General features: G+C 52.1%; 1 protein-coding gene across 18 annotated transcripts in view; it reads left to right on the top strand.

The window, feature by feature from the left end:
• The first annotated feature begins 454 nt into the window (after window positions 1–454).
• Window positions 455–14,538, top strand: part of SMARCA4 (SWI/SNF related, matrix associated, actin dependent regulator of chromatin, subfamily a, member 4) — a 102,301-nt gene continuing 88,217 nt past the window's right edge. For 11 of the 18 annotated variants that reach the window (XM_009193496.4, XM_009193494.3, XM_031659902.1 and 8 more), the window contains exon 1: window positions 1,114–1,512. The gene's annotated coding sequence lies outside the window, so the exon portion shown is untranslated. Of the gene's footprint in view, window positions 955–1,113; window positions 1,513–9,780; window positions 10,115–14,538 lie in introns of those variants that run through there. The other 7 variants (XM_031659898.1, XM_031659904.1, XM_017952201.3 and 4 more) reach the window with 4 other exon arrangements.

Here is a 14,538-nt window from a genome sequence, read left to right as displayed (position 1 = left end):
CTCAGGTGATCCGCCCGCCTCGGTCTCCCAAAGTGCTGGATTACAGGCCTGAGCCACCAAGTTCAGCCTCTCACACTGCACTCTTTTCCTTAATCTTGCTTCTTGTCCTCCTCCCCCACTAGACCGTGGGCTCCACGGTGGCTGAGATACAGTAGCAGATCAATAAATATTTGCTAAGCTAATTAACGGCACTCGGGAGGTTTTGCAGAGAAGGCGGCCACGGTCGGGCCCCGCCTAGCTCCCCAAACAGGCCTTGCCGCCCCAGATCAGGGATCAAAGCGGTTCCCAAGCGCGCCCTTGGTCCGCGGAAAACCACTGCCCGGTCTTGGCCCAGGCGGCCGGTCCTACGGTCCAGGGTTCCTATTTCCAAGCCTCAGGAACCTCCTTTCCCCATGGATCCCACGGCCACCGGGATCCCATCCCCCAGTTGCCCGGGCGCCACCACCACCGCCACCGCCGTCGCCGCCGCAGTGGCGCCCGCTCTGCGCATGCTCCCGTGCGTCAGGACGCGCGGCGTGCGGAGGGCGAAGCTGCCCGTGCGCAGGCGCGAGGCCTCGCAGCCCGAGTGGGGCGGTGCACGGGACGCGCGTGCTTCCTCCGGACCACGCCCACCTCTGTCAGCCCAGGAGCGGGCGCGCACGCGCGGGGGGAGCGGAAGGGCGGGCTGGCGCGCGCACAAGGCTGGGCAGGCGGCGGAAGCTGTAGAGGCCGCCGCGGTGCTGTGGGGGAGGGGAGCCGGCGAGCGCGCCCGTAGCGGGGGCGCGGGCGGCGCGCGTGTGTGTGAAGGGGGGGCGGTGGCCGAGGCAGTCGGGCGCGCGCGCGAGGCTTCCCCTCGCTTGGCGGCTGCGGCGGCTTCTTTGTTTCGTGAGGAGAAGCGAGACGCCCACTCTGCCCCCGGCCCCGCGCGGAGGGGCGGGGGCGGCGCCGGGAAGGCGACGGCGCCGGCGGCTCCCGGTAAGGAACGCGGGCCGCGGGGGCAGCGCGGCGCGGGGCCAGGGAGGGCGGTTTGAATGGAGCCGGGGCGCCGAGGGGGGAGGGGGCCGCCGGCGCGCCCTGTGCGGGACCGGGGTACGGCGGCGCCCGAGGGTCAAGAAGCGCCGCCGGCAGCCGCGCTCGTGGGGAAGGCCACAGCGTCGCGAGGCCGCGGCAGCGGCGGTCCCCGTGGAGCGGCGGGGTGGGTGGGGGGCCCGGGCCGCGTGGAGGCCGTGCGATCCTCTCTGCGCGCGCTCTCGCCGGGGTCGCCGGACAAAGCTCGCCCCCCTCGCCCGGCACCCCTACAGTAGCCCTCCCAATTGCAGCGGCTCCAACAATAGGCAGGCGTTGGGGCTTTTCTGGCTGCGTGGTAAGGGGTCCGACCCGAATGTTGCCTTTTTGGCGAAGCTACGATCTGGGCTCGGTAGCCAAACCTCCAGATATGTGCGGCGTCGGCCGGACACGGGCATTAGCGGCCCCCTTGGGCTAGCCGACCTCAAATTGTCTTAAAGACGCGTCATTCCAGATTTTCAAGGAAAGGTAAAGGACTCCCCCAGTGACTTTCAGTTAGTGACTTCAAAATGTTTGCCCGGAATTGGGGTTGGGGATGGGGTCGGCGGCAAGTAAGGGAGCACGGTGGAAATCCTTTGCTGTGTAAAAGCATTGCTTTTCTTTTGCATTCTTTTTCCTCCTTCCCAATTGGTTTTTCAGATTAAGGCTTTTATTTTCAACGTGGACCTTTTAGGCGAGTGTTTTGTCCGGATCTTGAAGACACCAGTCTTGATTTTTTTTTTTTTTTTTTTTGGTCAGTGTCTCCTTGGGGAAAGTAGAAAGGGAGTAAGCGGAAAAGCCACTTCGCAGGAATTTGAAACAAGTTTTCAGTTTGGATTGATAGGGTGCATTAAGCTTGATTCCTGGTGCTGTCAGTCACTTAGCACACTGTCACTTTAGGGAAGTGCTTAACCTCTCTGAACCTCTTAGTTTTCCTCCTTTGTGAAAGCTCCTTTGTGAAAGGGGGTAATCTCCCAAATGCAGTTGGTAAAAGCCTGTAAAATGGTTCCTGGCAAGTGGGAAGCGCTGTTACTGTCTGGTTCAGTCTCCCTCATTGTTCAGCAAATAACTTCTTGAGGTCCTACTAAGTGTTGGATGGTCGGGGGGTTGGATCCTGGAACCTCTGCATTCTTGGAGGGGATCGGGTGGTCAACGTGGGAACAAACCCTCTTGACCTGTCATTTAATGCTCTTGACCTGCGCTGTGAGAGGGACACAGCGGACAGGCAGGGGATCCGTGGTAGCCAGAGATCACGGGGGCTGCCTGAAAGAGGGGCCCTCAAAATCAGGGAGGATATGTGTAGGATTGTATTTTGTTTTTGAGACAGAGTCTTGCCTGTCGCCCAGGCTGAAGTTCAGTGTCCCGATCTCCGCTCACTGTAACCTCTGCCTCCTGGGTTCAAGCGATTCTCCTGCCTTAGCCTCCTGAGTAGCTGGGACTACAGGTGCCCGCCACCACGCCTGGCTAATTTTTGTATTTTTAGTAAATATGGTGTTTTACCATGTTGGCCAGGCTGGTCTCAAACTCCTGACCTCAGGTGATCCACCCACCTCGGCCTCCCAAAGTGCTAGGACTACATGTGTGAGCCACCGCGCCAGGAGTGTATTTTGACTTTCCCTGGCCACCTGGGACTAGCCATTGTTCCCCTCAGCTATACTCACGCATCACCTTGGTCCTTTCCGGTGTAGCTGTCACCCCCAGCACCATGAGAGCTGGGGGGGTTGTGTCTGCCTGGCTGACCCCAGAGTACTCTGGGCCTGACACATAGTAGGTCTTTAGAGAAATTCTGTGGATTGAATGAGGGGGGCGGGGTCCTGTGGAAGATCACGTGACCATATGTGTAAAAGGCTTGGTGCAGGGTGGGGTGCAGTGGCTCACACCTGACATCCCAGCAATTTGGAAGGCTGAGGTGGGGGAATTGCTTGAGCCCAGGAATTTGAGACTAACTTGGGCAACATAGTGAGACCTCACCTTTACAAAATATATAAAAATTAGCTGGGTGTGGTGGCATGTGCCAGTGGTCCTAGCTACTCAGGAGGCTGAGGTGGGAGGATTGCTTGAACCAGAGACGTGGAGGCTGCAGTGAACCATTCTTGCGCCCCTGCATTCCAGCCTGGGTACTAGAGTAAGAATGTCTCAAAAAAAAAAAAAAAGAGAAAAAGGAGAAAAAAAAGCTTGGTGCAGAACTGGGCATGGGTTGTAAGGGATACAGGTTAGTTATTTGAACAGTTTTTGAACTTTCCAAGCCATTGTTTCCCGAACCTCAGTTGTCCTCCTCTCCCCTACAAAGTGTGGGGTGGTGGTTAGCGTGGGGCGGTGGTAAGGAGTACCCATTCTGGAATCAGACCTCCTGAATTCACACCCAGCTCTTGAAATCCTAGTTTAACCTCAAACGAGGCGCTTAGCAGTAGGGCCCCCACTTGTGAAACAGGTAGGACGAGGATGCCTGAAACTTCACAGGCTTCTTGTGAGGGTTGAATGAGGTCACATGGGAAGCCGCTAACACACTGCAGCACCTGATGCATAGTGAACACTCAATTTTTTTTTTTTTTTTTTGAGGTGGAGTCTTGCTCTGTCACCTGGGCTGAAGTGCAATGCCCCTGTAGTCCCAAGCTCCTTGAGAGTCTGGGGCAGGAGGTCCAGGCTGCAGTGAGCCGTGATTGAGCCACTGTACTCCAGCCTGGGTGACGAAGCGAGACCCTGTCTAAAAAAAGAAATAAAAATTAATGCATACCTAGTTAGGAAAGTAATAAATGGTTTTGCATGGGCCACCTAAAATCATTTTGTGTCCAGCCCTTTAGGAGATGTAAATGTTGATGGTGCAGGCTTTTGAGCAGGGGAGGTGGTATCATCAGAGGTAGGGTGATACAGGGCAATGCAGTGGTCTCCAAACTTTTTGTTAGTGAGGAGCATTCCAACATATGTGTATTTATTTACAATTTATTTGCATACCTTTGCTTCTCCTTGGGGACCCTCAAAACACCAGGAAATAACCTTAGACCAAATCCATGTCTTGGCTGTTTATGGGAGGTGGGAGCATGGGAGGGACTAGGGTTTTGGGCAGATGTCTGGTGGAACTTTCTTTTTTTTTTTTTTTTTTTGAGATAGAGTCTTACTTTTGTTGCCCAGGCTGGAGTGCAATGGCACGATCTCATCTCACTGCAACCTCTACCTCCTGGGTTCGAGCAATTCTTCTGACTCAGCCTCCTGAGTAGCTGAGATCACAGGTGTGTGCCACCACACCCAACTAAGTTTTGTATTTTTAGTAGAGACAGGGTTTCTTACCATGTTGGCCATGCTGGTTTTGAATTCGTGACCTTAACTGATCCACCCACCTTGGCCTCCCGAAGTACTGGGATTACAAGCATGAGCCACTGTGCCTGGCCCTTTTTTTTTGAGACAGAGTCGCTCTGTCAGCCCAGGCTGGAGGAGAGCAGTGGCTGATCTTGACCACTGCAGCTGCCAGCCTGCCGGGTCTCAAGCCGCATTCCTCATGCCTCAGCTTCTCGAGTGGCTGGCACTACAGATGTGCACCACCACGCCCAGCTAATTTTTGTATTTTTAGTAGAGACTGGGTTTCACCATGTTGGCCAGGCTGGTCTTGAACTCCTGGCCTCTTGTGATCTTCCCACCTCAGCCTCCCAAAGTGCTGGGATTACAGGAGTGAGCCACCGTGTCCGGCCAGTGGAACTTTCTATCAGTAAGGAAACTTTCTATCAGTTCCATTGGTGGAACTTTCTATCAGTAAGGAAACAAGAGGCCTAGGGTTATTTTCTTTCCACAAACGCTGTCAAGTCAACTGCCTGGGTTTGACTCCTGGGTTTGTCTTTTTCCGTCCCTAGGTCATCAAGGCTGCCGTGGCACAGAGGGACCCATTCATGGTGCCTATAGACAGAACACAATGTGAATGGCGCCCCCTGGAGTTGTGCAAGAAATGACCCAGTCACTCTGCCCCATTTATGTGGCAAACAAGCATGCATTTAGCGCCTGCCATGTGCCAGGCACTGCTGGGGAGCTGGGTGTTCCGTGGGGAATGGGCAGACAAGGGTCCTGTTCTCAGTAGCTCACATCCCACTCTTGATTTGCAAAGCGGGGCAGTACTAGTACCCAGCTTGTAGGATTGCTGCAAGAGCTCAACAACCAGTGACAAATGCGAAGTGCTTAGGACGGTGCCTGGCACGTAGTGCTAAACAGTTGTTAGGTCTCATCATTTATCGGGATTTCTGCAACAGCCTGGTGGGATGACATAGATAATATATTTTTTCCTCTCGTAAGAAGTTCTATATGTTTCTTTTTTTTTTTTTTTTTTTTTTGAGACGGAGTCTTGCTCTGTGCCCCAGGCTGGAGTACAGTGGCGCGATCTCGGCTCACTGCAAGCTCCGCTCCCCCGGGTTCACGCCATTCTCCTGCCTCAGCCTCCCAAGTAACTGGGACTACAAGCGCCCGCCACCTCGCCCGGCTAATTTTCTTGTATTTTTAGTAGAGACGGGATTTCACCGTGTTAGCCAGGATGGTCTTGATCTCCTGACCTCGTGATCCACCCGTCTCGGCCTCCCAAAGTGCTGGGATTACAGACTTGAGCCACCGCGCCCGGCCAGTTCTGTATGTTTCAAAGTGGTAGCAAAGGAATTAGCTCCTCCATTTTGTCCTTAATGGTTGCGCGTTAACAGCAGGGATACATTCTGAGGAATGTGTTGTGAGATGATTTTGTGGTTGTGTGAAGATTGTAGAGTGTGCTACACACATCTGGATGGCGGCGCCTCATCCACATGTAGGCTCTGTGGTATATAGCCTGTTGCTCCCAGGCTGTAAACCTGTACAGCATGTCCCTGTACTGATTATTGTAGGCAATTGTGACCCGATGGTGTTTGTGTATCTAAATATATCTAAACATAGAAAACATATGGGAAAAATACAGTATTATGATCTTTAAAAAATTTTTCTAACTAGACAATTCAAAGAGGAAGGTATAATCTTATGGGACTATTTTATATTTGGTCTGTCATTGGCCAGAATGTTACGTGGTGAAGAAAACCATGCTTTGAAATTTCACCATAAGGCATTGGAAAGGGGAGAGTGTCTTTAATGGCATGGGTTTTTTGTTTTTTTTTTTTTTTTTGAGGTGAAGTTTCCCTCTTGTTGCCCAGGCTGGAGTGCAATGGCGCGATCTTGGCTCACTGCAACATCCACTTCCTGGGTTCAAGCGATTCTCCTGCCTCAGCCTCCCGAGTAGCTGGGATCACAGGCGCCCGCCACCACATCCGGCTAATTTTTTGTATATTTAGTAGGGATGGAGTTTCATCATGTTGACCAGGCTGATCTTGAACTTCTGACCTCAGGTGATCCACCTTCCTCAGCCTCCCAAAGTGCAGGATTACAGACATGAGCCACTGCGCCTGGCCGGGTTTTTAAAAATATCAAATGTTCAGCCAAGTGTGGTGGCTCATGCCTGTAATCCCCACACTTTGGGAGGCCAAACAGAGCAAATCACTTGATCCCAGGAGTCCAAGACCAGCCTGGGCAGCATGGCAAAACCCCATCTCTACAAAAAAGTTAAAAAATTAGCCGGGCGTGGTGTTGCACGCCTGTAGTCCCAGCTACTTGGGAGGTTGAGGTGGGAGGATCAAGCCCAGGAGGTGGAGGCTGCAGTAAGCTGTGATTGCACCACTGCACTCCAACCTGGGTTATGGAACAAGACCCTATCTTTAAAAAGCCGGATGGGTTGGGCTGGGCGCAGTGGCTAACGCCTGTAATCCTAGCACTTTGGGAGCCTGAGGTGGGTGGATTGCCTGAGCTCAGGAGTTTAAGACCAGCCTGGGCAACACGGTGAAACCCTGTCTCTACGAAAATACAAAAGAAAGTAGGCGGGCGTGGTGGCATGTGCCTGTAGTCCTAGCTACTTGGGAGAGTGAGGCAGGAGAATTGCTTGAACCTGGGAGGCCGAGGTTGCAGGGAGCGGAGATTGTGCCACTGCACTCCAGTCTGGGCAACAGAGCAAGACTCTGTCTCTTTTTTTTTTTTTTTTTTTTTTTTGAGACGGAGTCTCGCGCTGTGTCACCCAGGCTGGAGTGCAGTGGCGCGATCTCGGCTCACTGCAAGCTCCGCCTCCCAGGTTCAGGCCATTCTCCTGCCTCAGCCTCCGAGTAGCTGGGACTACAGGCGCCCGCCACCACGCCCGGCTAGTTTTTTGTATTTTTAGTAGAGACGGGGTTTCACCATGTTAGCCAGGATGGTCTCGATCTCCTGACCTCGTGATCCGCCCGCCTCGGCCTCCCAAAGTGCTGGGATTACAGGCTTGAGCCACCGCGCCCGGCCGACTCTGTCTCTTTAAAAAAAAAAAAAAAAAAAAAAAAAAAGCCCGGGTGGGAAGGATAACAGCTGCTCTAATACTGGGGGAAGGTATGAGAGGGAACAGGTCAGAATGAAGCCTGAGGCTGAATGGAGGAGCTTCAGGTGCTGCCACCCTCATAGGTGTCAACCCTAAGGAGACATAGCAGACTCATTAGTATGCCCAGTGATTTCTTGATTGAAGTTTTCTGTTAACTGCATCCTGAGGAGATTAATTTTTCAGGGTGTGGGATTGACGGGCATGTGAATTGTGGCCTCAACTCTTCTTCATATATGGGAAAGGGCCTGGATGGAAGTGCCACGTGTAGCTGGGTTTGTTGTTACAGGGCAGAGAGAAGGGGTGCATTGATTTCCCTCCAATTCCCTCAGGGAAGGGGGCTTTTTTCTTTTTTTTTGAGACGGAATCTCGCTCTGTCGCCCAGGCTGGAGTGCAGTGATGCGATCTCGGCTCACTGCAAGCTCCGCCTCCTGGGTTCACACCATTCTCCTGCCTCAGCCTCCCGAGTAGCTGGGACTACAGGCGCCCGCCACCAAGCCCGGCTAATTATTTTTTTGTATTTTTAGTAGAGAGGGGGTTTCACCGTGTTAGCCAGGATGGTCTCGATCTCCTGACCTCGTGAATCACCCTCCTCGGCCTCCCAAAGTGCTGGGATTACAGGCATGAGCCACCGCGCTCGGACGGAAGAGGGCCTTCTTTGGAAAACAGGTAAATGTTAGCAGGGTGGAAACCATCCCTGGCCCCTTTCAATTTTTTTTTTTTTTTTTTTTTTTGAGACAGTTTCGCTCTTGTCACCCAGGCTGGAGTGCAATGGCGTGAGCTTGGCTCACCTCAACCTCCGCCTCCCAGGTTCAAGCGATTCTCCTGCCTCAGCCTCCTGAGTAGCTGGGATTACAGGCATGCGCCACCATGCCCGGCTAATTTTGTATTTTTAGTAGAGACAGGGTTTCTCCATGTTGGTCAGGCTAGTCTCGAACTCCCGACCTCAGGTGATCCACCTGCCTTGGCCTCCCAAAGTGTTGGGATTATGGGCATGAGCCACCGCGCCCGGCCTCAAATTTTTTTTAAGTCCCAGACTGGTTTCCAGAGCTTTACTGTTGGGGACTCTGTTACCTCCCTAAAGGGACATAGCTTCATCTATGTATGTGGACACTTGTCACTGTGAACCGTTTTGCCCTGCGTGCAGCCAGCTGTGAGTGTGATAGAGGAGCACGAGCCCCATTTTTAGTGGCGAACGACTTTAAAATGGTTCTTTGAGGTGCTTTTCTTTTCCCCCCCACTTTTTATTTTTTTAGAGACGGAGACTTGCTGTGTTGCCCAGGCTGACCTTTAACTCCTGGACTCAAGTGATCCTCCGGCCTCCACCTCCTGACTAGCTGTAATTACAGGCGTGATCTGCTGTGCTAGCTCTTGGGGGTTTTTTAGGTTTTCTGTTGGCCACTGACAAGTCATGCCCCAGTGGCTCAGGAAGCAGGTGGCTGATGTGACAGTTGCTGCTCACCTGTTCCAGTGGGAGACTTGAGGGGGAGGGTCTGCTGTATGCGACCCAGCTTGCCCCGAAAGTCCCAGTAAAGGGGCACAGTGGATGTCTCATTGTGCCCAGGGAGCTGAAACTGGCCCTGTGATGATCAAATGTGATTCTGGCACAGCCTGGACTGGCTGGGCACCCGAAGGCCTTCCCCACCTCCTGGAGGCATCTCCTGGGTGCTCCCGCCTGTGGGAGTGGCTCTTGGCTTGCCCTTCCTCTTGGCTCTGCCCTTCCTCGATCTTCAAGGTTCTCATCCTATCCCTTTTGATCCTCGGCCTGAATCAGTTACTCAGGCCCTGGAGTCAGCGAGGCTTGAGGTGGGATTCTCTTCTGCATGACTTAACTCTTTGAACTCAGAATTCTGTTTTCCCCCCAGAATCTCCCTGACCTCCACCCCCCACCTCAGGAACCAGGGGCTGAACCCTAGCCCTGCTTGGCTTTGCCAAGCCTTGCTCTAGGGCTTGGTCAGCCTCGAGGAAGGGGGGTCTTTTTATGTTTATTTAAAAATTTATGTTTTAGGTTTGACTTTCTTAGAAGTGGAGGTCTTGCTGTTATCTCCCAGGCTGGTCCTGAACCCCTTGGCTCAAAGGATCTGCCTACTTCAGCCTCCCAAAGTGCTGGGATTATGGGTGTGAGCCACCACACCCGGCCCCTTTTTATATTTCTTTCTTTTTTTGAGGCGGAGTTTGGCTCTTGTTACCCAGCCTGGAGTGCAATGGCATGGTCTTGGCTTACCACAACCTCCGCTTCCTGGCTTCAAGTGATCCTCCTGCCTCAGCCTCCCGAGTAGCTTGGATTACAGACATGCGCCACTATGCCCAGCTAATTTTGTATTTTTAGTAGAGACGAGATTTCTCTGTGTTGGTCAGGCTGATCTCAAACTCCCAACCTCAGGTGATCCGCCTGCCTCAGCCTCCCAAAGTGCTGGGATTACAGGCTTGATTCATTGCGCCCTGCCCCCTCTACGTTTCTAACAGCACGTCCCAGCCGAGACCCTGGTGCTCACCCTTGCCTCTTCTCTTGCCCTCACCTGCACATCCATTCCATCAGCATGTCCAGAGAAATTAAAGTCATCAGACCGTGCCACTCCTGTGCCTGGAACATTCTAGCACCTCCCCACTGCACTGGATGCTCCTGGAGCCCCTTTACTGCGGCCCTCAAGGCCTATGACTTCTCCCCTACACCCCACTTGCAGCCGCACCCACTTGTCCTCCGAGGTATGATATGGAATATATTTGGTCTTTGTGCCACATGTCATAGGAGTGATAGGGGTGTCTTTTAAAATTCATAATGAGCCCCTTTTGATCACAGCTGAGTTTATGCTCATGAGGTGATTTAGGGTGGGGCTCCTAGATAGCCCAGGATGGGGCTGGTCACCAGAAAGACCAAGTGGTTAGAGGGTGGCATGCACAGAGGGGGTGGTGAAACTCTGCATCTCTTCCATCTGGTTGACTGCGAGTCATATCCATTATAATAAACCATTAATGGGAAGTGAAGTGCCTGCCTTAGTTCTGGGCGCTGCTTTAGCAAATCAATCAAATTGAGGAGGGGGCTGTGGGAATTCCCAGTTTATAGGTGGCTAGGCAGAAGCACTGGACCCTGGGATGTGCAAATGGCATTTGTAGTGGGAGCAGTCTTGTGAGGCAGGTCTTCTTTTCCTTTTAGAGACAGAGTGTCACTCTCTCAACCAGGCTGGAGTGCAGTGGTGCAGTCATAGCTCACTGCAGTGTCCAGCTCCTGGGCTCGTGTCATGCTCCTGAGTAGCTGGGACTACAGGTGCGCACCACTGCCAGGCTTAGCTAATTTTTACATTTTTTTTGTCAAGACACAGTGCTATGCTTCCCAGGCTGGTTTCAGACTCTTGGCCTCAAGCAGTCCTCCCTGAGCGCCGTGGTTAGGCGAGCCCACTGCATCTGGCCGATAAAGTCCTTAACTTGTGGGAGATAGGGTCTGAATTGAGTTAAATTATAGGACACCCAGCTGGTGTTTGGAGACTTGGAGAATTACTTGGAAAAGACCCATGCGTCTGGTCACAGAAGTGTTCTCTGTTGTGAGAGTATTTTCTCTGAGTTGGTTTTCTCTGAGTTGGTGTCAAAAGTGCTGTGTGAGAGTGTGGAGAAACGGAGTGTGGGCCGGGCGCTGTGGCTCACGCCTGTAATCCCAGCACTTTGGGAGGCTGAGGCGGGTGGATCAGCTGAGGTCAGGAGTTTGAGACCAGCCTGACCAACATGGAGAAACCCAGTCTACTAAAAATACAAAATTAGCTGGGTGTGTTGGCTCGTGCCTGCAATCCCAGATACTTGAAGGCTGAGGCAGGAGAATCGCTTGAACCCAGGAGGTAGAGGTTGCAGTGAGCCGAGATCGCACCATTGCACTCTAGCCTGGGCAAGAAGAGTGAAACTTCATCTTAAAAAAGAAAGAAAGAAAGAAAGAAAGAAATGGAGTGTTTTCCCACCCTCCCTGCTCCAGCCACACTGGCTGACTTGCTGTGCTTTGGAATATGCCAAGTGCAGTCACACCCCAGGGCCTCTGCACTTGCTGCTCCTCTGTGGTAAATAACCACATGATGCCCATGTCACTACAGATCTCCGCTCAGACATCATCACTAAGATGTCCCAGGCCACCATAGACGGAGTACCTGTCATCTGTTAACCCTGCGAACCCTCCTTGATTAGATTTATAGCACTCCCACCGTCTATGTGGCATTGTGTCTTTTTTTTTTTTTTCTCTTTGAGACAAGGTCTTGCTCTGTCACCCAGTGGGGAGTGCAGTGGTGCAGTCATAGCTCATGGCAGTCTGGACCTTCCCACCTCAGTCTTCCAGGTAGCTGGGACTACTGCTGCATGCCAGCTAATTTTTGTATTTTTAATAGAAACGAGGTTTCACCGCGTTGGCCAGGCTGGCCTCAAATTCCTGGCCTCAAGTGATCTACCTGTCTGAACCTCCCAAAGTGCTGGGATTACAGGTGTGAGCCACCGTGCCCACCCTGAGTACTTTTTTTATTTTTATTTTTTGGGGGAGGGGAGATGGAGTTTTGTTCTTGTTGCCCAGGCTGGAGTGCAATGGTGCGATCTTGGCTCTCTGCAACCTCCGCTTCCTGGGTTGAAGCGATTTCGATTTTCCCACCTCAGCCTCTGGAGTAGCTGGGATTACAGGTGTGCACCACCACGCTTGGCTAATTTTTGTTGTTGTTGTTGTTGAGACGGAGTCTCGCTCTGTCGCCCAGGCCGTAGTGCAGTGGCACAATCTCAGCTCACTGCATCCTCCGCCTCCTGGGTTCAAGCGATTCTCCTGCCCCAGCCTCCACACCAAGTAACTGGGATTACGGGCGCCCGCCACCGTGCCAGCTAATGTTTGTATTTTTACTAGAAATGAGGTTTCATCATGTTGGCCAGGCTGGTCTCAAACTCCTGACCTCAGGTGATCCACCTGCCTCGGCCTCCCCAAGTACTGGGATTACAGGCGTGAGCCACCGCACCTGGCCCTGAATACTTTTTTTTTATAACGCTTCCACTTCCTATGTGACATTGTTTTGTGTTTGGCTGTTTCTGTCACTCTGCTGTCCACTCCGCCAGGTAGGAACTATGTTGTTCTCTGCCAGATGCCCGGTGTTTGGAACCGACTTGGTGCATTCAGCGCTGTTAGTATTTGGAGGTAGTCATCAGTAAGTCCTCTGCTGTGGTGGTGGAGAGGGCCTGTCACGAGTGACACTGGGCAGGTGTGGATTCTGCATCTCCCTGCCCACTCTTGGCCTTTGCGTGCCCCTGTTGTGGGGACTCCTCTTGCCCTCTCCACACAGTGTCACTCATCGTGCTCAGTGTTGCGTATATAGCTGATAGCAGCAGACCCAGTGGTGGCGCAGGACATCCATCCAGTGGGCCTGGGCCAGCCTAAACAAAAGAATAGGGACTGGGCAAGTGGTTCACGCCTGTAATCCCAGCACTTTGGGAGGCCAAGGTGGATGGACCACCAGCTCAGGAGTTTGAGACTAGCCTGGCCAACATAGTGAAACCCCATCTCTACAAAAAATATGAAAATTAACTGGGCATGGTGGCATGCGCCTGTAGTCCCAGCTACTCGGGAGGCTGAGGCAGGAGAATTGCTTGAACTCGGGAGGCGGAGGTTGCAGTGAGCTGAGATCCGGCCACTGCACTCCAGCCTGGGCGACAGAGCGAGACTCCGTCTCAAAACAAAACAAAACAAAACAAAACAAAAAAAAACAATGGGGTTATTGGTGTTCCATAGGGAGCATGGGTCAGGATGGATTTGTAACACTTGATGCAGCTACTGTATGTGTATATTTTTGCTGGGTCACATTGTCCCATGGAGACATGGTCAGAAGAGCTTGACAAACATCCATCTAATTAATACATAGGATAGCATTTGCAAGCTTGCAGTGTAGACACCACACATCCCTGTGGGGTTAGAGGGCCCCTTAAGGCAGAGAACTGTCCTGGATGCTTTTAGGTCCTCTGTGTAGGTGCTCTTAAGTGGTTTTCTTTTTTTTCTTTTTTTTTTGGAGACGGATTCTTGCTCTGCAGCCAAGGCTGGAGTGCAGTGGCGTGATCTCGGCTCACTGCAAGCTCCGCCTATTGGGTTCACACCATTCTCCTGCCTCAGCCTCCCAAGTAGCTGGGACTACAGGTGCCTGCCACCACTCCCGGCTAATTTTTTGTATTTTTAGTAGGGACGGGGTTTCACCGTGTTAGCCAGGATGGTCTCGATCTCCTGACCTCGTGATCCGCCCACCTTGGCCTCCCAGAGTGCTGGGATTACAGGCGTGAGCCACTGCACCAGGCCAGCGGTTTTCAAGTGAATGAAAATAAAGGGGGAGATTTCAGCCAATAAAATCATACGTAATTTCCAGTGCTAAGAATAATACTTGGTAACAATTTGGCTCTTGTACCTTGTAAGTAGAATTGAGAAGACATTGTAATTTATCACCATTATATGATTTAGTTTCTGAAATGTATTCCCTTTTAAATGTAGGGCAGGGCTTTGCTACTTAATTATATTGCAAGTAAAATGCCACAGAGCAGTCAGCATTGGAGAAGTGCGGTTGCCTCACGAGGAACCCATTTCCACTCATTCTCTAAGACCACCACATATGTAATTTTAGGGTTCACAGATGAGTGCCCTGCACCATCAGGTCAGATGGGGGAGGTTTTCTTATAGACTACCGAGGGGAACATTTTGTTTTGTAGTTCACGCATAGTAAACGGGCTGGCTCTGCCGAAGCCATCCTGCCCATTGCTGCTGTTCTGCCTAAGCCCCTGCCATAACATGACGCCCATGTTCGTCTGCTGCTGAAATGTGTCCATGAACAAATTTCCCCAAGCCCCAAAAAACAAAATAGCAGATATCCTGGGGCCAAACGTAAATATAATGCTGGTTTCTCAGGCAAAGTGAAAACGACCACCATAATTCCAACAAACAGATTTCCAAGGGATCCCATTGCCTGTTAGCAACCTGCCGTGCCTGGGGCTGGTCACCGCAGTGCTTTAAAGACAAAAGCTAGGGGTGGCGTGAAAGAAGAGACCAGACCTCTTCCTCAAGCAGTCTGGTTCCACACTTGAACATCCACAGATGTTTCTATTTTAGATGATAATTTTGATGAAGTTGAAAGTAATGAGAACATGGT

Source organism: Papio anubis, chromosome 20, assembly GCF_008728515.1.
Source record: "Papio anubis isolate 15944 chromosome 20, Panubis1.0, whole genome shotgun sequence".
Taxonomy (NCBI): Eukaryota; Metazoa; Chordata; class Mammalia; order Primates; family Cercopithecidae; genus Papio; species Papio anubis.
The sequence above is the reverse complement of the archived record's forward strand: the minus strand, read 5'-3'. Positions and strand labels throughout refer to the sequence as shown.